The 24,732-nt window shown below is 31.9% G+C and overlaps 1 protein-coding gene across 4 annotated transcripts in view; it reads right to left on the bottom strand.

The window, feature by feature from the left end:
• LOC126771576 (Ig-like and fibronectin type-III domain-containing protein 2) overlaps positions 1-24,732 on the bottom strand; it is a 139,957-nt gene that overhangs the window by 79,409 nt on the left and 35,816 nt on the right. For 3 of the 4 annotated variants that reach the window (XM_050491527.1, XM_050491529.1, XM_050491525.1), the window contains one exon: positions 4,703-4,735. The exons of the other annotated variant lie outside the window; for it this stretch is intronic. The gene's annotated coding sequence lies outside the window, so the exon portion shown is untranslated. The remainder of the gene's footprint in view (positions 1-4,702; positions 4,736-24,732) is intronic. 4 annotated transcript variants of the gene reach the window in all.

A 24,732-nucleotide genomic window follows, 5' to 3' on the forward strand; every position in this document is an offset into this window, starting at 1 on the left:
CTGGTGATATTGGTGATATGGTCAGATTGAAATGTAGAGTATCGAGGATAATCGGCAAGAAACGCGGTAGTTTCTATACATCAGAATTATAATACAAATGTCAAATTTGTATATATATTCCGTATGAAAATCAGCATAAGCTTATTTATATAGGTTATTAAATGTTCAAGTTATGAATATATTATTCTAAAGTTATATCTTGTCATATTTATAGGTTAAATATACACCAATATACATACAAACGAGACCAGCCTCTACGTATTTTAAATTAAAAAAAAAATAACTCAGAACACAGCACGCAAAACAAAATCTTGAATAAACTGTTACATTTTATTGTTATTTATTATTCATTAAAACTAAAGCGCTTTAAATGCTTGAATTCGCATCTGAATAAAATTATAGATAAACTCCATAACGCAGAGACGGTATTGTCTTGGAGAAAGAAACTTCGGTCTTAATAGTTTAAACGGTCTCGTTAATTTCTACAGCGGCTTTGTAATTGCTCTAGAGATACAGATGGATTATGAACAAATGGTTTTACGAGCGCCATTTATTATTACATGTTATAAAACTGTTATGTTTTAAGCTTTGAATGTGTAATTATTTTGTAATTGAACTCATTTGGGTACGATGCGTAGAATGTCAATGATTTTAAGAGAGTGTTTAGAACAAAATCTTTTATTTGATTTTCTATGGATAGATCTACATCAAATTTAACAATGAAATATTGCGTGTGAAATGCATAATTTTTTTAAGGGTCGTATTTGATAAAAACATTAAAAAAATAGATAGAAATAATTGAGTTAAGATTTAATTGTGTTGCCCTTAATTAAATATATAAATTCCACAATATAATTATCCAAACAATACGTTTAATACAATTTAATTGCATCATTATTATTATTATTACTTATACACGTATTTAAGTTATTCAAACTTAATGCATAGTATTTTTTAACTTTCAGTTGCCTCGGTGGGCTAGTGGCTAGCTTGTCAGATCAGACCAGTAAAACGATATTTGGTGTTTTCGTCGACAAATTTTCAGTAGCAGAGTGGAGTCTGGAATTTGACTGTGCTACTTCTGCACCTTGATCTTAATTTCGTCGTTGCGGATTTCCTGTCGCTTAGAAACACACTTGTGCACAACAATATGTCATGCACAGTTCTCCACGGCGGTTATCGGCGGCGGTAGAGGTAGCTACATCATCAGCATCATTCCTTAACTTTGTCCTTGGCGCTCCAGCACATATAGTTATTTATTTATGGAAAATATATGTCGATCCTGGTCCATTGTTGTGTAAAGGAGAACAAACGAATATAATATTCTTATGTGTATTATTAACAAAATAATCAATAGGGAAAAACAGGTATATTTAAATATAAAAAAATTAAAAAAAAATTAAGCACTGGCAATTAAGAGGAGTCGAGGTAGACCCTTTCGCGTCACGAGTGTTTCATTTACAATTTAAATATAGAACGTTGCAATCAAACTTGACCTTGGAATGATATTCGCATCGCGCCTAAAAAAGTTTTTTTTTTATAATAAGGTATATCACTTTTATTAAAGTTGGTTATCAACAGATATATTTTAATCGATTCTGTTTTCGTTCTTTGACGAAAATATTCTAAGTATTTATCGATCGAAAAAAAAACCTTATTTATGCCTTTAGGAGACTTGCTTTAGATTTATGTCCTTACAAAACGTGTCTCATATAGCACATGACATAATTTTTATCCGTATAAGAAAAAGTATTTAATGTCAAGTCTACTGGCTGCTTTGAACACATATGAGTTATTATTTAAAAAACGTGTCTCATATAGCACATGACATAATTTTTATCCGTATAAGAAAAAGTATTTAATGTCAAGTCTACTGGCTGCTTTGAACACATATGAGTTGTCTTTATAAATGCAAAATATTGTATATATTATCTGTGTATTTCATTGGCGATAAAAAGGACATACTAATTTTACATAAATAACAATAATAATGATTTTATTTACGGTATATTTTATAAAATGGTTTAACCGTCATCTTTTTAATAAAAACTCAAATCTCAGAGCTCGAATAATGTCAAGTTCGTTTAAAACAAACTGTACATATGAGTCGTTATATTGATTATTTAATCTGTGTCGTAAAAGGCATTGGCGGGAACAGTGACATATTATTTTACATAACTAACGTCTATTCTGAGCGAACTAAAGTGGAAATATTTGTAACCTTATACAAAGTGCAAATAAATTAAGTATACTGCTGTTAAGCAATAGATAAAAAGAACTTTGTATGAGATAACGTTCAGGAGAATTTTCAAGAAGCGACCTTATCAGTAGAGGTACAAATATATATTAATAAAAAAACCCAATTAAACAAAATATCATATTCACATGAAAAAAAATATCTCTTAATCACAAATACAATTAATGACGTTTTGATATCGATTATATTTTTATTAAATCCGTGACAATAACAAAATATGTAATTATTAGATGTATTCATTCAAGTACATAAAAAAGTATTATTTATACATATATTAATAAATACATATATAATGATGATGGCCCAGTGGTATGAACGCGTGAATCCTAACCGAAGATCGTAGGTTCAAACGCGGGCAAGCACCACTGAAATTTCATGTGCTTAATTTGTAATTATAATTCATCTCGTGATTTGCGGTTAAGGAAAACATCGCGAAATAACCTGCATGTATCTAATTTCACTGAAATTGTGGCAGAAGATCGTAGGTTCAAACGCGGGCAAGCACCACTGAAATTTCATGTGCTTAATTTGTAATTATAATTCATCTCGTGATTTGCGGTTAAGGAAAACATCGCGAAATAACCTGCATGTATCTAATTTCACTGAAATTGTGGCACATATGTATTCCACCAACCCGCACTGGAGCAGCGTGGTGGAATAAGCTCCAAACCTTCTCCTCAAAAGGGAGAGGAGGTCTTAGACCAGCAGTGGGACATTCACAGACTTACGATTACGTTACGATATATAATGATACACTAGCAGAGCAAACGTAATTAGAACGTGCTGTTTTATTTAAAAAAAACAACTTTTAGAATATTTATTGCATCATAAGTATATGAGTTCTACAAACGATTAGCTCAATTCGGTAAAGGCATTAGCATACTGGTGGTATTTACTGGTGGTAGGGCTTTGTGCAAGCTCGTCTGGGTAGGTACCACCCACTCATCAGATATTCTACCGCAAAATAGCAATACTTGATATTGTTGTGTTCCGGTTTGAAGGGTGAGTGAGCCAGTGTAATTACAGGCACAAGGGACATAAAATCTTAGTTCCCAAGGTTGGTGGCGCATTGGATATGTAAGCGATGGTTGACATTTCTTACAATGCCAATGTCTAAGAGCGTTGGTGACCACTTACCATCAGGTGGCCCATATGCTCGTCCGCCTTCCTTTACTATAAAAAAAAAAAAAAAAAAAATACTATGGTTCCGAAATGAGAGGACTTTCTAAATTTTCGGTAAGAATCGGTACAACAACAATTATTTGCTACTATAGGAAACATTTTTTCTTATTCTTATCAGCGGTTCCAACTATAAATACTGGCAACAAAAACGCTGTAAATATTTACAATTAATACTATATGGTCTTTTAACACCGTCAAAAATTTAAATGTGACAAATCAATTAAAGAAATGCTTGATATGATATTAGTTTATATAGCGTTATTTACTAATAGATTGGACGAAACTGTGACTAATGTTACAATTAAATAAATAATTTTAGTTTGAAAACAAATTTGAAGATCGTCTGGTAGTGATAAGTAATTTGAGAAGAATTAAAATTAATAAATAAAACAAAAACAAATTATAGGATTACAGTCCACCTGGGACACAGGGAGTTGTAGATAACCGGTAAAATTAAAATCTAAAATTCTTCAGAACAGCTAATATCTTAATAAATATATTAAAAGTTCTTAAGATTGTAAATATAATAGAAACTTTCAATTCTTAATTTCATGTTATAAGTAATTTTAATAAGAGCAGTAGTGGCACTATCATTTGATATTAAAATACGAAAGCTAAATAGTGTCAAGTTCGTTTGTTCAGACCGTAAACTACGAAGTAGCCATTTAAGATTCTAAAGATGTTCTATTTAATCTGTGTCATTGAAGGCATTGGCGGGAACAATGACATGACATGTGTGTGACAGATTGACAATGGCGCAAGGTCGCTGCGGACTTGTCTAATTATAAGCAAACAATTGGCCGAACATCTGTTGTTTGTTTTTCTGTTAGTGTTCTATTTAAGCTAGCATTATTTTTACCATTGAAATAAATTTACATAAATTAGCATTTAGTATTTAAAATTTATTATATAAATATATGTTTTTTTTCTTTGTTCCTATTGGTTGTTTTGTTGGTTTGGAGGCCTTGTTATATTTAGTTCAATAATAGAAAACGCGCCCCGCTATTACAGCTTACATTGCACACTTGCACTGTAGCGATTGGAAAAGAGAATGGGATGCGTCATCGTTGATTGAACTGTCTAGTGTATATATTCGCCTGAGTTTCGAAGCTTATGTATTATATAGAGTATAAATAAAAAATCATAAAAGTATTATGAAACTATTTTCACGCAATGATAAAGATTTCGATGTGATTTTTCGCACAGCGTTTATTTATTCTCTAATTTCCTAACCATCACCTAAAGAAAAATTTTATTACTCACAGTGGTTTTAAATTGATGAACAGCAAGGTCTATCTGAAATAAAAATAAATATATTAATCGTTAATTAGAATGTAATAATTAAGATATATAAAATAATATTATAATTAAAACAGATAACAAACGATAAAACCAAAATAAGAATAGCAAGTACACGTCCAGAATGTAGATTGAACCAAGTAGAACCGGTAATAAAATCAGCAGATACTGTTTTCCGACAATTCAATTACAAATCTATCGTAAGTTAATGAAATACAAATTATTTATTATCTGTGTCCTTACTTTTTTTTTATATAGACATAGATGCTCAAAAAGAGTTCAATCTATATTGTATACGAGTATAACCTTTTTCTTGGTTACTATTAAAATTGAGATCTGGCAACATTGCCACATAATTATTTAAAGGTTTCTGTTTTGTTATATCTTTTTTATGTAGACGTTTAAAAGATAAACTATTTTGTAATTAACGCGTTATTAAATTCTAATAATTGTAATAGGCATGTATAACCTAATTAATCAAAACACAATAATGTCTACAGCTGTAGGTTAATCTACATTTTTTTTGTTACCAGTACATTACACGCAACCGATGGAATTCCGTAGCAAAAACACACAAACAGACTTACTTATAAGCGTTAGTTCAAATAAGGCTTCTTGTTTACAGTACGGTACAGCATCGCGGAGAAAACAAAAGAATTATATGTAGTAACAATACTGTGCTAGAAATATTTTGCATGATCGTTGATACTTGATTTATAATTATTCAAGTAGCTTCTTCAGCGCTTTCACTTGATTTTTTTAAAATTATAAATAAATTAGATTAGTAATGGATGCAAAACAACGCTTACATACGAGCGCAGTTTTTAATGTTTATAAATATACACCTAAATTAGCGGTAAACATCTTCGTTAATTTTGATATCTATAGAAATAAAATAAATTAAAATTGCAAATTTAGAAGCTATGTCACTTATATAGTTTTAAATCGGTATGGGTTCTATTTTTTACTACCAGTACTTTGGAATAGTCCCTATAATAATCAAACTTAGTTATCATGTACTTAAAATATCTTGGGGCAAGATATATCCATGAGCCGCGATGGCCCGGTGGTTAGAACGCGTGAATCTCAACCGATGATCGTGGGTTCAAACCCGAGTAAGCACCATTGAATTTTTATGTGCTTAATTTGTGTTTATAATTCATCTCGTGCTTGACGGTGAAGGAAAAACATCGTGAGGAAACCTGCATGTGTCAAATTTCACTGAAATTCTGCCACATGTGTATTCCACCAACCCGCATTGGAGTAGCGTGGTGGAATAAGCTCCAAACCTTCTCCTCAAAAAAGGAGAGGAGGCCTTAGCTCAGCATTGGGACATTCATAGGCTGTTACTAAAGAAAAAAGATAAATCCATTAATATTGGACACCAAATCAAATAATCTTCCCTTATTAAACATATTAATTACGTCTTAACAAATTATTTATAAACGCCGTATTTAGTTGTATAGAAAACTTATGAAGTACAATGTTAGTTTTGTGCTACAATTATTGCATAACTTTAAAGGGGATGGCTTTTATAGCTATATAGATCCTTTGCAGATTATAGTTAAACGTTTCTGTTCAAGGTTTGCTCTATAGCTTTAAGTAGCTCTTTAAATCATGAGAAAAGTGAACGGTCAGCTTTATTACAAGTTAATCAATATTGTGGGTACCATGAGGTAGCGCTAATGAATAGCGATCAGATTGCGTCAGTGCACGTGTGTGGTATCAATAACTTAATTGTACTAAGTAAGTCACTTCAATATACCAGCCTCTAACTTGAGTAACATTTGAATTTAAGTTAGGCTATAAACGTATCATAATATTAATTAAACATATAAATTGAAGTATTTTTTAAAAAAAAATAGGTATGCGGACAATCAAATGAGCCACCTGATGGTAAATGGTTATCATTCCCGACTTGGAAGAGATATTGACCATTCCCTATATCGTCAATGGGCAACCAACTTTGTGAATTAAGGTTTAATTTACCCTTGTGCCTGTAGTTACACTGGTTCACTCACCCTTTAAACCGGAAAACAACAATATCAAGTAATGCTGTTTTGCGGTAGAATATCTAATAAATGGGTGGTACCTACCCAGAGGAGCTTGCACAAAGCCCTACCATAACTTGAAACTTATTTTACTTTTCCGGGTTTAAAACCGCAATTATCGTTCATGTTTGACCACTGGGTCATGTCGACTAGTTATACTCAACATCAACATAGCTGTAACACAATTTTATTAATTATTTATATAATCTACATATTATAAGATAATACCTATGTGAATTATGATGAAGTATATAATGATATCCTTTGAGAATATTACGTTACAAATACAAACAGAAAGTGCATTTATTAAATCAATTACTCAACCAATTTTACTTTCTTTTATTATGTGAAATTATGTCACTATATTGTTAACTGTAGAAATAAAAATAACTCAATCGGAATAGAGTATGTGACGTGAGTTCTACCAGAGTTACCACCAGAGATTAGAGAGCTCGTTAATTTCCCATCGAAATCTCAATTCATTAGAGAATTTATACCATTCTTTGTCATAATTCGATGCGTTCATGATTACGTATATTTTTTTATACGTATTTATTTATATACAAATATTAAATTCATCAAATAGTCAATAGCCTAAAAAAGCGGGTGAACTGCAAAACTTAACTGCTATATAATAATATACTCTTAAACCTTTTCCGCTATATCTTTTGGTATAATTCCAATGTTTAGTAGTTTTATCATATCATTAATCATTGTAAACATCACCTAAATTTATATAATTAATATTCTGTATTATATTCCAACGCCAGAAGGAGTAAAGATGAAGAAATTTTAGAGTAATATATTCCATAATATTTGCTATAATAAATCTGGCTTATTATGCTTTACAAACATTTCTTCTATCCCAAAGCTGTCAAATCAACTCAAGGCCAAAGTTATTTATCATTACAACTCTCGTAGTTGGTCGCTATCGTTATTTATATATTTACATAGAAAACAATGTACTGATCTATATAATCAGTATATTGAAACTATTTAGTTCAATAAACTAAGTTTAGTTTATTGAAAGCCGTTCCCAGGGCCTGACAACAAAGATTACCAAGTGTGGGATTTATGCTCAACAATTAAATGAACTCGGAATGTTTAGTTTTAATAAAAATAATACAGTAACAAAACGTGAAATTCTCACTGTTGGAGAAATCCTCTCATTTAAGGGGAATGTTTTTTTTTACTATAAATATTTAACGTCGCTTTCCTAATGCAAAACTTTTCATCCGTTTGTGATGAAACTTGGTGAGTTGTTCTGCATTCATCAGAGAAGGTTTTGGCCCCAAAAAAAAACTAAGTTTTTTTTCTTTGCAATTTTGTCCTTGCATATAAAAGTTTTGTGACCATTTTCCACCCTAATAAAACGTAATGTAAGGTTCATTATACGGTTAAAAATTTATATACGGAAATAAAATGACATTTGTTTTTATTTGTTACTCTGAATATATTTTTTATATAACGAACTGTTGTTCGTATTACGTAATGCTATTTGTTATTAGATAAAAAATTGTCAATATGAAGGTGAACCTACGTTGATTTATCATTTATCTGTAAAGTGAATGCTTAGAACAGTCCTTAAACATACAAACATACACAACACAACTATGGTCCAGTGGTTAACTTATAAGGCTGCAAATCCCAAGGGCATGAATTTCGAATCGGAGCAATAAATGTAACTGGGTTTTTATGTCGAAAAGTTTTCAGTATACTCGGAGTAAGGAAAAATGAAAGCGTATAAAGCGATCCTTTGCGTGATCTCTTTCCCAAACCGTGGAAAGAGATCAACCTTTAAAAAAAAAGAAATAACTTATGTTACTTTTACATTATAATATTTCTTGTATATTAAGCAGGCGGCTGTAACTATTTCATTACTTTTTGGAGACGTCATAATGGGCAGAACTCACTTATAATAAAGCATTCTATTTTTGAATTGAAAACTTCTTAATATATTTCATATTTTAATTAACTGTGTATGTATATACAATTAATGTTAATACGCGTAACAAAACTCTTTCATCTTGATGTAAAAAAATAGTAACTTTTTGGATGTAAAACTACATAAGGTAAAGTCATTCTATCGTAGCGAGTAATGGATCCGATTTAATATCGACTGGACAAATTCCACCCCAAGATACGTCAATCAAAGCAGAATTGTCGATCAAAGGCTACTAAACTAATTCGTTTTCTGTATGTGATGTGATTGATGAATATTAACAATATTGTTTAATGGCTTGGCAATATATTAGTTTGGGTATTTCGCGATTAAGATGTGCTAAGGCCCAGTGGTTTGATAATGTGATTCTTAACCTCAAACTACTGGTTCTTACTACTATTATCTACTATTTGTATTTTTTTTTCATCATTGTGAAGTCCATTTCAAGAATAAACTAAAAGCGCAACGGCTATCATAGAACACAAGTGTATAAGTCAATGCATACTCTTTATTCTATCATTCTAATGATCAACAAATCGATAAAATTGTGTAAAAATCAGGTGCTAATCTAAGGCTTTTCATATTTTCCGATGAAGAGGAAAGTAACACAACGAAATTTCTATCGACTGGCACTTAATGACAATCTTGATTTGAACCTCGAAATCAACTTAAAAAGCATAATGTAGGCATTAATTTAGAAATATGTAAATATATATTTTTACAGAACATTAAAATCTTAACTTTACAAATTAGAATATAAGACAAAGATACAAACTTCTGGTGAGTAAAATGATAAATAAGTGATACTAATTGGACTCATTGGAAGGACAATACAGTAACAGTAACAGCTTGTGAATATCCCACTGCTGGGCTAAGGCCTCCTCTCTCTTTTTGAGGAGAAAGTTTGGAGCTTACTCCACCACGCTGCTCCAATGCGGGTTGTTGGAATACACATGTGGTAGAATTTCGATTAAATTAGACACATGCAGGTTTCCTCACGATGTTTTCCTTCACCGAAAACGAGATGAATTATAAACAGAAATTAAGCACATGAAAATTCAGAGGTTCTTGCCCGGGTTCGAACCCACGTTCATCGGTTAAGATTCACGCGTTTTTACCACTAGGCCATCTGGGCTCTCTCTATCTTGGAAGGCTTTTATAAAAATTAAAAGTTTATTAGCTAACCTAAATGTTCCAAATTTAGATGACACCTTCCAGTTAAGAAGAAAACACTACGTGCCAATTTCTCCACGATGCGATCTTCAACACCAGTGGATAGATTTATACATAATATAATATATATGACATATATAGATAATTACAAACCACTGTGCTGTTAGCCTGATTTTGTTTTGAGGTTAGAATATTGTTTTTGTTAAGCAGTAGTTTATACATTAATTAAAAACTATTTAATAATAAAAATAACGATACTAATTACAAAATAACTTACATTTCAACAACATTGTTGAAATAATAGCAAATCATTGTTCACGTGTCATTAATTTGCGCAGTTGCATCTAGGCTGTGACCCTTAAAGCATTAGCACGCCAAGATTTCCATATTAAGTACATAATAATTGATCATGTATAAATAAATATTGATGCTTTGCATGCCAATGTCGTCGCTATTAACTGCGTTGTATATAAGATCTTAAGACATTATTGATTGTAATATTGGAAGAAGTACTGATGAGAAAAAATTGGATTCTAAAGAAAAAGGACGTGCTCAGACAAAGGAATGTATAGACTGTTTCGAAGTCATTCGAAAATTAAAATTGCCATTTTATAAATTTTATATCGTCGCCTTCACCTGTATACCATAGATAAATTTTAAATTTATTGTAACATGTTTTAATATAGGTAGCAACACTTTCACTCTCTTCTGCACTCGTATTATTTAAACGTAATCCGCTTGTCATATAAATAAACTCTGCTAGTAATTAAATTATCCGTTTTAATTTACAACAATTGGATTATTTTGCACTATTTATAATGTAATAAATTTCAATTAAATCCTAAGTAAAACTATTTTTGTTATATTTCACTGTATGCTTCGAAATTAATAATTAATTTAGTCTCGTAATTTTAATTGAATTTAAGTGCAAAAATCTGCTGATGTAAGTAACAGCCTGTGAACGTCCCACTGCTGGCCAAAATGCCTCTTCTCATTTTTTGAGGAGAAGGTTAAAAGCTTATTCCACCACGCTGTTTCCGTTTCTGTTTCCAATGCGGGTTTGTAGAATACACATGTGGCAGAATTTCAGTAAAATTAGATACTTGCAGGTTTCCTTAAGATGTTTTCCATCATAGTCAAGCACGAGATGAATTATAAACACAAATTAAGCACATGAAAATTCAGTGGTGCTTGCCTGGGTTTGAACCCACGATCATCGATTAAGATTCACGAGTTCTAACCACTAGGCTTTCTTGGCTCCATTTCATCATCATCATCATCCAGTTTTTGCAAATATAGTTGTTTTTCTTTCTGTATCATTGTACATTCCCATACTCCTTTATTTGGAAGAGCATTTCAAATTATTATCGCACTAAAATTATTTACAATGCACGCCAGCAGTTTACTAGTGGCTTTCGGGACATTCAGAACATGTCCTCAGAGTGTCATCCCTGTAGCGGAACCAAAATGAGTGCTGAACCCAGCACGAATTAATTAGGGCCTACGGTATCAGCAAATATGCTCGACCTGAGTAACAGTTGATTTTGCGCAATTGTAATAAGCTTCATTTAAATAATGATTAGAAGAAGCTCTAGAAATAAAGTCATAGCGCGGTCATGTTGCTGGATTTAATCTTAATCCTGTTTGACACAGCTCATTCAAACATAAGGTTATTAAGGGGTTATATAAAAGCCTACGCTTAGCAGATTAACAATTACAGTTTAAATATTATGTATCTTTTCATTCTAGAATTTTCCATGTTTGTTTTTTTAAAGCATATAAGAAATATCTTTTCTAAGAAATCACTAACATTCCTATTTATCAAAAACGTATGGCTTATGGAGGCGAACCTGTAACTTACAGAAAAGGTACTAACCTAACGCCACCCCTAAACCGTCACACATGAGCGAATTCACGGGCGGAAACTATCTTTGAATATTTCAGATAAAATAAATATGTCACTGATTGACGAGCAGAGCTCGCCTACTGGTTGAAATACATCAATCTTAAGGCAAGGCAAGAAGCACTACAATTTTTATGTATTTATAATAAATCTTGGCTGTAAAGGAAATCATCGTGATGAAAACATGGAAACAAACATGTGTTGGATGATCTACGGCATGCGTTTACACCAAGCCTCATTGGGGTAGCGTAGTGGAATAGGTTCCAATTCTTAAAAGCAGAGCATGCCTTAGCCCAACAGTGGGACATTTATAAGCCGTTAAAGTAACCTGTTACACAATAAACATTATTTGTAATATATTTTACTACTAAATGTATTTTAAATTCATATTTATAATTCATATTATTATTATTATTATATGTTTCGGTTTCATATGTTTCAAGACGGAAAGAGCATCTAGGAATACCTAGATGATCTACCTACCTTCGTAGTGTTCATTCTAGTCCCTGATATTACTATTTAATATTCTGGGATATTATTCAGAAACGGTTATCTGATCCCAAACTAAGCAGAGATCGTACTATAGAAACCAGACAACTGGTAAACTACATATACTACTTTTTTTATAAATACATACTTATATAGATAATCACATCCAGACTCAGGACAAACAGATATGTTCGAGCACACAAATTTTTGTCCTGAGTGGGAATCGAACCCACAACCTTCGGCGTGAAAGGCAAGTATGTACCAACCACGCCAATCATTACGTCTGGACTAACACTTTAGGTAATATTAGTACGATTTTACGATTTATGTATATTTTGAATCTATGTACAAGCCGTTCATCTTGCAATACGTATTAATAACGTTCAATTATCGAATACATAAACAATAGTGTGTGGGATTATGGCCATGTATTGGCTGGCGCATGTCCAATGTCGTGGCCAATGTTGTTGGCCGTCAAGCAATTGAGATAAAGAACGTTCAAACCCGGAATTAATTAACTTCATTGGATATAGTTCATTATAATCCTTTATATAATTATTATGATAAGGCAATTTTTTATATAAATGTATACTTATATTATAAATGCGAAAGTAACGCTGTCTCTCTGTTACGCTTTCACAGCTAAACCGAATCGATTTTGATGAAATTTGATATAATGCAAGCTTATTACACCAAACACCTAACCCATACCCTAGTTACGCGGACGAAACCGCGGGCGAAAATTAGTAATAAATAATTTTCTTTATTCAAGTCAAAATATACTTAAAACATCCAAATTTATGGTTATTAAAATAATTTATATACCTATCTATCTATACCTTTAATACAGTTAGGAAAATATGCGGAATAGACACATTACACTTTTTAGACAAGGAGACCAACCAAGGGCGCACGTCTCCCTGGAGAAATGTCAAATCATGTCAACATATATATAATTCAGAATTACAAATAAAAAACGTTAATATGATATGTGTTTTATTGTAATGAAAAAAATAAAGAGAGGTATAAAAATTATATAGGAATAAATTTTGTTTCACTATGTAAAATATATATTTTTTAATCTCATATGTCAGTCAAACGCTGGCCGTATGGCCAGCGTTTGACCGTTGACTTGTCTGATGTAAAGCATCGAAACGGTCTAGGATGTAGCACGCTTGCCTAGAACAAAACCTGTTTAATCTAGATTTGAAGATACCAACGTTGTACCTATCAGGATATACAGACTCAGGCAAAGGATTCCACGGTGTTGCAGTGCGAAATATTATCAGGTCATTGAACCATTTATTGTGAGATACGATTTTACGTATTAAAATTCCGAACATGTAAAATGTGAATAAATTATCATAACACGTAAATTATTTCAAACCGTTTACGATATTATTATAACAGATAGGCCATTGATCTCACAGCTCATGAATATACAAGCATCGATGATACATTGGGATCAAGATCAATTTTTTATTATATCCATAAATTAATAAGACATAATTATGTACCTAAGCAACCATATAGCCATTATGTATTTTTATATAATTATTTTATAAGCAAGGAATTATGGTTTTCGTGTGAAATATTTGCATGATATAACTGGATATAAATTTCATTTTTGATATAAATTTTCAAGAATTTTAAAAAGAAATTACAATACAATCAGATTATTTTTTCTATTATGTATGCTATTTTTAAGTGTATTAGCCGGAAATCCTTTTCTTACCGCTGCAATATCCCGCACGCCTCACTCAAGCAGATAACGCGTGTTCGTACACCTATTGCAAGCGATTAGAATTACGTAAAATATATTTATTTCACATATTACCGTTATAATATTTAATCGAATACCAACTACCTACTTGCTTTGACTCGAAGTGTATTACAATAAAACGGTATGTATAGTAAAAGTTATTTGGAGCTTTTAAAAACATATTGAAAAGTTATTTTGCCAATAATTCATGCATTTGTAAGTTTATCTATACTAATATTGTAAATGCGAAAGTAACTCTGCTGTTACATTTTCACAGATGATAAAATTGGTATGAAGTAAGCTTGGAACCCGACGTGCAACGCCGCGGGTGTAAACTAGTACTATATATAACAAGAATTAAATGGAAGTTTTTGATATAAACTACATCTAACGTAACATTCCTTAACGATCCCTGAAAGGTTATCAAGTAATTCAACAAATGACAACTATTACAAGCACTCGTTCTTCAAATTACATTTGTAATTACGTCACGTGAACTATCTCGTATCTCGTCTCGTTTAAAAGCGATCTTAGCGAGTCGAGGAAATTACACGAAATCTAATACGAATAATTGTTTAATCTATTCGTTCGTTTTGAATTGATTTTATCAAATCTTTCTCATTTTAGTTTGTTCGAAAGGAGGTCAGAATACCAAAATCAAAATGATTTATTCAACATTGAAGCATTACACTTGCTTATTGATAGTCAAACTAGAAACTACCACCGGTTCGAAAAAGAAACACCTGCCTGAGAAGAACCGGTGACAGAAACTCAGAACCGTTAACATTATTGAAAAATTTAGAGATACATATATGAATTTGGATGGTCAGAAATTTTTTGATGAACATCTTAAGGCTACCTGAGGGTGAGATCATGTCACCAATTTTTGATTTGTCATTTTTCTGTGAATTAGTCATAATCTTAATTTATATATATATATATATATATATATATATATATATATATATAAATTATATATATATATATATACATAAATTATATATAATATATATATAATTTATGTATATATATATATATACATAAATTATATAAATTAAGATGATGTCAAAGCTATATGGATTGTCACTAATTGATAATAAGAAGTCGCGATCGATTTAAACGTAATTACAGATACAAGGGACGTAAGAACTTAAGTCCCTTCGTGCAAATGATTAAGGTTTTTCATTAAGTGACAAATTGGCCTTGAGATACTACAAGTCGTATAATGACTACCTTGTTAGTCTACAGGCTAGATACAAGGCCGCAGATCCCGAAGTCCTAGGTTTAAGCCTCAGGTTGGGCCAACAAAAATTAAATAGTTTTTCTGCCGAACAATCTTAGTAACAATTATAAAAATTGCAATAATTAGAGGTAAGATAAAATGATCGTCATTCAGGAACGATTTTATCTTACTTCAAATTATTGTATTCCGGACCGAGCATTATTATTTTCTAGAACAATCAAGCCAAAGATGATTTAGCAGATGATACTGAACTCTTCAATAGATGCTAGTAAGCCCCACATATTTTGTAGTCCTAAATATTATTCCAAGATCAAATTCGGGCAACTACTACAGAATTTTAATATGCTAATTTGTGTTTATAATTCATCTCGAGCGCGGCGGTGAAGGAAAACATCATGAAAAACTGCATAAAAAATTTGCCACATCTATCCATCAATCCACATTAGCAGTGTACTGGAATAAGAACCATACCTCCTTCTCAAAAAGGAGAGGAGGCCTTAGCCCAGCAGTGGGGCATTTACAGGCTGTTATTTTTTACTTTACTATAAATGACACTTGCAAATACATACACAAAAACGTTTTTTGTTTTGTTCTTTTAACTATACCGTATGTATTATGTATATTTGTATGTAAAACATATTGCCAATATCAAGTTTGATGAAGAAGCGGCAAAGAAGATCAATCGCTTGAATAATTTAGTAGGTTTGATTTATGACGCTAGTAGTATAATAGTAATAGTATTCGCACGCTTTTTCGCCCATGTCTTACAAGGTACAAATAATGTCCTCCAGATCGATTTCGGCCACGGCGGCCAATCTTAAGAGAGATTAGCCAACTGCGCAGAAAATACTATAATTCACAAGTGTAAGCGCAAACATAGGTGCACTCTCTATTCCCTAACTCTCATAATCCGATGGGACGTCAATCCGACGCGACCGGAAAGAGTCCAGGCGCAGGACCAATGGCTTTACGTGCTTTCCGAAGCACGGAAGTGTATACACTTCCAACTTCCAGACTCCGGGCTGCTACTGAGAATTTTCTAACTGAAAAACCCAATAACTTTTTATTGGCCAGACCTTGGAATTGAACTCAGGACCTCCGGGTTTGCGGATATCCGACCACTAGACCAACGAGGCAGTCATGGGAGTACAAATATTAGGTAAAAAAATAGCCTATGTCCTTTTATGTTTCTTGACGTTCAAGCTTGCTTCATACCAAATTTCAATCGTATTTGTAGCTTAGTCGTGAAAGTGTAATGGACAGATAGAGTTAATTTCGCATTTATACTATGACTATAGATAATTTTCTAACAATAAGTGAGATTTACTGGTGGTAGAGCTTTGTGCAACTCGTCTGGGTAAGTACCACCCACTCATCAGATATTCTACCGCAAAACAGCAGTTGTATTATTGTGTTTCGGTTTGAAGGGTGAGTGAGCCAGTGTAATTACAGTCACAAGGGACATAAAATGGTCGTTGGTGACCACTTACCATCAGGCGGCCCATATGCTCGTCCGCCTTCCTATTCTATTTAAAAAAAGATTAACATTTTCTGTGTTGTTTTATATCACATTAATATAATAAATGAAACGAATGGTTGTACTTTTGTTCCTGAGACCAAAATGGGAAAAATGTTTAAAAATTGCTAAAAAAGTTTATACAATATTTGCATAATTGATTTTAATAACATCTGTTGTTTGTATTAACAAGATTTCAGTTAGCGAATGTTTGAAAATTAAACTCGATCTTAAAACAAATGAAATTCATTTTTTATAAATATGAAATATTGATGTACCGACCTGAAATTTAAATTGGAATTTTTCAATTTTCTCAACAGGATGTTTAAGCTTCATAGGAACTCAGGACTAATGAGTATTCTATATATACATATAGAAAACAAAGATGGCAGGTTTGCTATGTTTTACTAGCAAATTATGATATCAATCTAGCTTGTTAGCGTCTCGAATATCCGTATTCTGGCTGGGAACTGACGCTCAGGAAATGTTACTATAGAGTGACGCAGGCGAGCATTCCTAAGCGTCCAGGCAGGTGGACTGCGTCATACTTTTCGTGCATTTTAAACAATAAACTCACCTCAATTAAATAGGTTATTCCAAGTTCTTATGAGTGTGATATATGAAGTGTGATTGAGCGAGGTGGAAGCCACCACGCCACCTTTTTATCGCGGCAAAAACGCGTTACGCGTTTCCCCCTTGTTAAGTGGACAGATATGCAGGACTCGCCGGGGTCCAAGGCGCGTAATGAGCCCTGAACATCGGAAAACCCAGCCAACCAGAGGGTATCGCTCTCCGTATTTACGAGGAGCACCGCGGGATCGCTAGCGCATGCTTCCGTGACGAGGTGAAACCATCTGGCTCAATGGACGGTGTCATGAGGAAACCTGAATTTGTTGGACGAAAATCATCACCTATGTATCCATCAATTCTCATTGAAGCGTCGTGGTGAAATAAACTCCTAATCTTTTCCTCAAATGGAGAGGAGAGTTTAGTCCAGCATTAAGAAATTTACAAGCTGTTATTTACTTACTTGTGTTGTACTTCTTCTTTCAAATGTCAAATCAGTAATGATAGAAAGGGAGGAATCAGTATTTACCAAAAAGTCGATAAGCTTCTTTGAATTCATATTTATTTATATTCTTAATAATTATTATGTAATATGAAATAGTCACGGATTATGTGTCCGTACTTTTGTTCAATTTAATTATTAAATTTATGCTTTTTTATATACTTATACATAATAACAATAGCAATTGTTTTCTTATATCGGTACATTGTAAGTATATTTAAAACTAACCGTATATATTAAAATCGTACGGATACCGAGGTCGCTAGTTATTGTAAAACATAAAATAGTTTCGACCTTGACTTTAGATATAATAAGCAAGCCATCAAATATACCTGTCGGAAGAGACAATCAGATACAGAGACAATGGGACATTAAATATGGCGGACAGTTATCATTTGACAGTGCATAGATAAAATATACAAGTGTTTATTAATTTTTTTAAATAACAACTAAGGCCAAGTCCCTCAAAATAAAGTTATTAAATTTATTAACAAATTATATATAGTGAAATTGAAAAATAGATATTACTGTGACTCTCCTAATAAAAAAATATAATATTTATTAACAAAAGCAAAGTTAATTGCCCAGTTTTGGAAACTTCCTATTTTTCTTAATTACAAACAATATATGTAATAATTTTAAAATAAAATCACCTGCCTATAAATAGCTTCTTCATCCTTGACACGCAATCAATGAAATATAGTTGTGTGTACGGCCTTATAAAAATTAACGACCGACATAGCATCGTGTCAATATTCAAAGCGATTACACGAACATATCATTAATTCTAAGATGTTTTGGAAACATGTTATGTAGTGGTATTATAATTTCACGCTATAATAGTACTATATAATAACTGTTTTTAATCTTTGTAAGAATACGGTAAAATGATGGTAAGGGCATATTTTTTCAAACTGCGTCTATGCACGAACTTTCGCTCACGTCACCGAATACTGGCTGTTAAGAAACATCAACATTATTTATTTTATTTATTTAAATATGTACTTTTTTGACCACCATACATTGTGTAGTAGGACAAAAGGTGGACTTAATGCCGGACTAAAGGCATTCTCTACCAGTCAACCAGTATATATATATATATATATATATATATGTAAATTATATATATATATTATTTATGTCAAAGATGTCAAAGATGAAGAGAACTATCTGACAAAATATGCTCACGGAGACTAGTCTTGAAAGTAAATTTTGAAGTGGCTTTTCTTATATGCTCAGGTACTTTCTTCCATAATCGGACAGCTTGAACGGAGTAAGAATTCGAAACAAAACCAGAAGGTAAGAATCAAAGGTAAAAAATTATAGTTATAGAAAGAATTAATAATAAAGAAGAAATAATAAATAAATTTTGAAATCGAATTGTAGTTTCTGAAATAAGCACATTATTAACACTATCCATCTTTATAACATTAAGTATAGTTTTGGTCGGAATGCTTGATATTATGATATTATAGCCCAATTCATCACGAATAACTGTGTGTATAAATCAAATGTCATAGCCGGTATTGCCGGTTAACTATTAAGAGAATAGTGATTATCGCAAGATCAATGAACTGTTAAGCTTCATCTCCGTAAAATAAATTGGATTTTTTTTTCATATTGATAAGCACGTGTAGCAATTTTTCAATAATATATTTTGTCAACAGATATATTCACAATGTTGTGTAATGTTAGTTAACTGAAATTGTTAGGCATCAGATATTGAAATCGTGGATTGTTTTATTTATAATGAGTTACCACCCTGTAGGCGTTAGGTACCTTTCATGCACCTATTCAGATATTCTACCGCAAAACAGCAATACTTGATATTGTTGTGTTCCGGTTTGAAGGGTGAGTTGGCACAGTGTAATTACACGCACAAGGGACATAACATCTTAGTTCCCAAGGTTGGTGGTGCATTGGTGATATAAGCGATGGTTAACATTTCTAACAATGTCAATGTCTATGGACGTTGGTGACCACTTACCATCAGGTGGCCCATATGCTCGTCCGCCAACCTATACTATAAAAAAATGCATTCCTGATAACGTGTTTGCGATTATTAGTATGTAAATTTCATGATGATCGGTTAAGACATAAAAGCGATGAAGCCCCCGATTGCACTCAATGCAACTTTATTTTATATTTCGTTTTAAGTAATACCATCTTTTAATAATTAAACGCTCGTTGTAAAATACATTTCGTCTTAATGCATTTAATGCATCATATATATATATATATATTTATTTTATTATATATATATATGCTGAGGCAAACCACACAATGCATTAATAAAATATATATATATATACCCATACATTTTATAGCTAGGTATACGCATTTTTAATAAAATTCCGAAGTCTATTCATGAGTTGCCACAAAACAGGCTTAAATTAGTTATCAAAAATAATCTTATTAGTAAAGCCTGATACTCTGTTACTTAATATATGTCTGACAAAATGCGTGGATTAAATGATAGCTGGATCTCGTGCAGGAATTAAGTTTAAGTAATTAATAAAAATTTGTATTTTTGTAAAAAAAACTAGAGTAACTACTGAGTTTCTTGCTGGTTCCTCCTGGTAGAATCCATGTTCCGAACCGTTGGTAGAGCTTGATGATTCAAGTACTCGTAAAAAACCTAATTAAATAAAAATCTTTTGATTGATTGAACATTTATAATTAATATAAGAAGTTGCTGACAACAATATCTTTAATAGTAAAAAACCTAATCATTATAATATTATACCGAACAACTTGGTAAACAAAGACATTTATGTATGATTAATAAGACATAATAATATTAACAAGAAAGAAAAAATAATGTAGAAGTCTTTTACATATAGTAATTAATTTGAAAAAAATGCCTCGAAATAAAATATCCGACTATTTCGTGTGTAGCTATGTCACGTTATTTATAACGTTAGTAAAATGTTTTGTGAATAGAAGTGTATTAAAGAATAAATAAATAAGTAAAAGTACGTTAATCTAGACATAAAAAAACAAAGAAAATTTCCCTTTCTATAAAAAGTATGATTTGGCGCTTTAGATGGAGCTGGCAGTTATGCAAATATTTTAAAAAATCTTCTTAAAGTAACATAATTCACTTAAAAACTCAAAGTTCTTAATTTAAACAGAAATTATCAAATTTTTTACGAGTATTTCAATAAGGAATTCTGTTGTTTTTTTATGTACACACTCAATCAATACATGACAAATAACAACTTATAATGATTGGAATATAGTAACGTAATAATTATTTACATTAAGGCCTTAATGACGCCTTAAACGCACTTGGACCCACCCCCCCACTGTTCCCGAGGAGGACACGCGTAACACGTTTTTCCAACGATAAAAAAAGGGTTGTCTGGAAGAGATCACTACTTGAGTGATACGACCGCCCTTGGCATGCATCATTTTACAGACCGCAATTATGTTTATATAGCATTACTATTCTTAAGTTTTATTTTCTTTCTTTTTCTTTTTTACTTGTATTTGTCTTTTTTTCCTTTTGAGTGTGCAATAAAGTTATTTAATAATAATAATACTTTTATGTAAAATTTTCACATTTCACACTTTCTTTCCTAAATGCAATACTGGTTTATTGTCAATATTATATAGTTACATATATCCGCAAGCAAAACATGATATTGCTGACACATATGACATTATGCAATTTAAACAGCGCACGCTTTGGTCGGAAACGGTGTCGGAACTCACGCGCCGCACCCGACCGAATGAAACACTTTCTTCGTTTTTTAGACCAAGTTATAAGCGATTTGTTGATTGATGAGATTGTGTTTTTTAGGTATATGGTAATTGAGATTCCGAGCGTCAGATGGGTAAGCGTAAGATTTCGAGTGTCAGGTAACGTAAGCGTAAGATTTGTTATTGCAAGTGCGTTAACGTGTGCGTGAGATCAGTACACGATAGGGGCTAACTGAGACTGTTACACATGACTTATTTAGATATCAATTCTTGTGATTACTCCAGTAAATAGAACTATAGTAACTTCTCATGATCTTTATATGATTCCTAATGTCAATAAAAATTTACAGTCGTACTTAATTGCAACGTTTCTTTTATGTATCGTTTAAAATTATACTTTCTAATGCTTATGCTTAAATAGAAAAAAAAACATTCTATTACGAGTATTAAGTTAAACGAGTCGTCTTCGCTTCCAAAACAATTGATCACGCGATAAATCAAATACATGTTTTTTTTCCATACAATATGGCCGACAATTCAATTCGACAATTGCTATGTGCCAAACGCTCACATTTGTTCGTGTATTGATACGCGTGACAGTTTCATCCGCTGTCATTTCATCCCTCGCATCTCATACCACATCGTTAAATGCGTGCAACGCGCTACCGCCTCACGCCAATGTTACGTAAACTTCACGTTACACTTCATATTAAGCATGTGTTTGTCCGTCATTTATAAATCTTTACGAGTAATAATGGTAGTGTAAGTTGGCTCGTTTTTTTTCCGTAACAAACTGCTGTATAGCATGCATAAGTAATATTAATGTTTATCGAGTATATTACAGTATCGAAAGATTTATCGTATCAAGTTTTTTTTTAAAATATACAGTAACAAATGTGTGTTTTACTTTTGTGTGTTTAATGCATTCATTTACATAATAATTATTTATTTTAAGGTTTAAAATATATACAAATAAAAAGTGTTTATGTTATTTATTGGTATATTATTTTTATTATAGCACTATAAAAGTAGCTTGTTTCATTTTTTTAAGTTGACATTTCAATAAGAAGCAATAATGACGTCAATGATCGTTGATCACAATTGTTTGTTAAAGAAATGTAATTATGAAAATCTCAAAGAAGTTTTTCCATTGAATCGCAGAATGAAAAGTGAAATTGCAAAACTTTAAAATGTGCTACGTCAGTGCCCGTTTTTAATAACAAAAGGTCGTACCCTAAAAATGAGATGAAATAGGCGCAAACAGGGAGGAAACAGCACAGTCAGGTAATTACTTTGAAGCGTAATTAAAAAGAATTATTCAAGCGTTAATAAACAAATTAAGCAACATTTATTATAAGTACGGTAACCATAAAAAATATAAAAGTAGATAGGTTGGTAATCCTGCAATACTATTCTCTAAGAATACACTTCACTCATCCGTGAAATATTGACAAACGACTTATGGTGATATACTATTTTGATGCTTGTTTTCTTTATTTTGATTCTTGAAATGTTACAATTATTATAGTGAATGTCGCATATCACTTTCGGACATTTCACGACCGTTTTCTGCGATGAGTTTCGAGTTAGTTCTTATAGAAAAGCCCTATAGGTGGTGAGTGATTGATTTATCGATCGATTTTAAGAACTAGAACCGAGCCGTTTTGTCCTTTACGTGCCTCTGATAACGCTTTGAGTATATTGTACGAGAAACTGTTCCATTTTTAAGCACTTCCGATACTGACATATTTTGACGTAACGTATATTGGACTCATGCGGCTTTTATTGTTAATAAAGACTGTTTTACTCTTGTCTATAATTACACTGTCTAATTGACGTTTAAAACCGTAATAATACAAAGAACGTAGTAATAAAAGGTAATGACGTTTATTGTTGAAATAAATAATTACCCCATGTTATACTCCACGTGGACCTGTCACAAAGCCCTAAAATTTAGAAGAAACTTTTCAACGACTGTAAATAACATCCCAGTTCTGGGCTTACTCCTTCTCTCGAAGAGAGAGTTAGGAGTTTATTCCACTACGCTACCTCGACACCGATTCGTATATCCACTGGTGTCAGAATTTCAACTGGTACATGAAGATTATACGAGTTTTTACGCCGTCTGAATTACCCCTCATATACATTTCTATTATCCGTTGAACAGAATGCGGCCATAAGATAAACAAGAAAAAAAATAGGATAAGACATAATATGTATTAAATACTCGTATTAGTATGTCTATATGTATACGGTGTCCCAAATACACTATTGAGCCTACATATGACCTTGGAATATTACTCTCATAGCATCAAAACATTTAGAAAACAAAAAATTTAAATCTTAAAGAACTTTTTTAAATCATACTTTTTAAAATGCAGCCTGCAAATAAAACGATGACGTTCCGTGGCGAAAAACCTTCATGGTCAACATAATAGCACCTTTTCAATCTCGGTAGCCTAAGTAACGAAAAATCTTTTTGAATTTCTTCAAGAAACACCACTTAATTACTTTTCCAGTAAATGTAGATGATGAAACTTCGTTTAATTTATAGTAGTTTTATACAATCCCTTGTTTAAAAAAGATATAATTTAAGCAAAGTTTATGGTGTACACTTATCTAATCTCAAAAATGAATATCTTACTTATAAGAATAAAATTATGAAAGTAGATTGTTATGAGTACTTTATATAATTAATAAAACGCAACCATACATGAAAACATTATTCAAAACGGTACCATGTAGTATATAAGATATTTTTTGTATAAACTCTAAACTTATAATATATTTAAGGTTAAACAAAATAAATGTCCGCGTTACTAGAACATACAGTTCATTAAGAGTTATAATGGTAAGCCAGTGATGTTAATCTTACACCATGTTAATTGAAGAACTATGGCGTTCATTATGTCTGGTTAAAAAATGATCAACCAAAAATAAAGCAAAAGATACGCAATATATTTTCACTTTTATTTTGCAATCAAGATCGCTTTCATTTTGAACACAATTTTAAATACGTTTGACAATTATATAGTATGTGGCTTTTTTATGTTAGTGGTATGAAGGGTGCGCTTCAATCGCAGCTATTAAACCAAATAAATCATTCGCAAAAATAACATCAAGGTGGTGATATTTTTGTAG

This window comes from Nymphalis io, chromosome 11, assembly GCF_905147045.1.
Source record: "Nymphalis io chromosome 11, ilAglIoxx1.1, whole genome shotgun sequence".
NCBI classification, from domain to species: Eukaryota; Metazoa; Arthropoda; class Insecta; order Lepidoptera; family Nymphalidae; genus Nymphalis; species Nymphalis io.